Consider the following 1,787-nt stretch of genomic DNA (forward strand, 5'->3'; position numbering starts at 1 on the left):
TATTAACATTGAGGCATCTGTAAAGCAGTATAATCATGTGCCTCTGCGTGTGTTTGTGGACCGCTGTGTGGCCACTCAAGTACCTGATGTGAACTCCCTTCCGGGATATTCCTTCATTGAGAATCATGGGTAAGGTCCTGGATCTTGATTTGGTAGTTCTGTTTAAGTTGCCTTTTGTAACTGTCACAGTCATGGCTAAGGTCTAGTTGCTTGATGCTCTACAGTTGATGTACATGATATGCTCTTTGTGATGGGTTTTGTCGTCAGGTGCTTTGTGGATGCCAAAACTACAGTTTCCAGCTCCCGCTTCATGCCTCGGTCCCAAGCTGACAAGATCCAGTTCCAGCTGGAGGCGTTCATGTTCCAGGAGGGCAACAGTCCTTCTGTATGTACTATGAATGAGTTAACTTGACTTCTCCTCCCATCTGCTTTGGTTTTGTGACCTTGTCTGTCATCTCTTGCAGATCTACATAACATGTATTCTGAAGGCAACTATTGCTTCTGCACCCAGTGATGCTCAGCGCAAATCCTGTTCCTTTGCCAACGGGTAATTGATACTTTTATTTGTATGTTTTAAGATGACTTTTCTCATGTTGAAGACTCCATGTGTTTGTGTTGCAGATGGTTTGCTGCTGATGGAAACGACCAAGTTTGTGGTTGCTGTGACTCAACATGTGGTCCTGATGGTGAATTTGCTGCTTCACCCTATGGAGGTTGGTAGCATATGCTCTTTCTAAGGTTTCTTTTTGATTCAAGTGCTCTAACTTGGGTTCTTCTCTCTAGGCATTCAATGGGAAGGCAAGGCCTCACTTGGTCCTGTAATGGTTCAAGGGCAAAAGAGTTCTCAATAAAACTGACAATTCATCCTTGGTTGTGTCTCACTAGTCATTTTGCAGCATGTCTGGTTGAACTGCGTTGACGTTTAAAAAAAAAAAAGTGCCTCATTCTGCCAATGTGGTGAAAGTTGCCCTGTACTTTAAGTCCCATGTAGAATCCAACTATAGTGCTCCTGAGGAATAACTCCTTGTGGAGAAAGTGACGTTTTAAATAAAGACAAGGAGTGAGTGAAAGCACAAGGTTGTGCATTTGAAGCCATGTAGTTTTTACAATTTGTGGTTGCACTATTTTGATAGTCCATTTTACTATGAGTTGTAGTTAAAGGGCACCTATTATGGAAAATTCACTTTTACATGGTGTTTGAACATAAATGTGTGTCGGCAGTGTGTGAGAACCTCCTAGAATGATAAGTCCACCCAGTGGTTTTTTTACAATCTCAATAAATCAAATGCACTGCCTCAGAACAAGCTGTTCTGAGTTCCAGCTCTTTGTGACGTAGAAAGTGAGAAAGGGGTTTGATTGACCGTGTGGTTGTGGCATAGACCCCGCCCTCGGTGATCTGTACACATCATCCTCCATTGTTTCAACGACAGCCGGTAATGTCTCTTGGAAACATAAATGTTCTGTCGTGGGTTAATCCTGTTGTAGCTTAAAAGTTACTCCTCAACTGTGGATCGTCATCTACTGTTTGCGATCCACCGTCACCTCCAGTAACAGTAAGTGTGTTTTATGAATTTCGAGCAAATAGTCTTTTCAGTCAATGTCAGCCAATTCAATAACAAATGCGTCTAAAGTTGTTGTCGTAGGATGTCTGTGTAGGCTATATAATTTAAACCTTGTTTGTATAGTGTGTAACCACATGTTTATATACATTTAAAGATATTGTTTTAAAAACTGCATATATGTTCTGTAAGTTAGCCATCTCCTCACATTTGCCACAGAAGCACCTG

General features: G+C 41.6%; 1 non-coding gene across 1 annotated transcript; it reads left to right on the forward strand.

The window, feature by feature from the left end:
• The first annotated feature begins 464 nt into the window (after positions 1-464).
• On the forward strand, positions 465-870 carry LOC120492367 (uncharacterized). Its single transcript, XR_016145614.1, has 3 exons — positions 465-547; positions 622-713; positions 784-870. It is a non-coding gene; the product is annotated as an uncharacterized LOC120492367 (transcript).
• The last annotated feature ends 917 nt before the right edge of the window (positions 871-1,787 follow it).

Source organism: Pimephales promelas, chromosome 11 (assembly GCF_988280905.1).
Source record: "Pimephales promelas chromosome 11, fPimPro1.hap1.1, whole genome shotgun sequence".
Classification (NCBI taxonomy): Eukaryota; Metazoa; Chordata; class Actinopteri; order Cypriniformes; family Leuciscidae; genus Pimephales; species Pimephales promelas.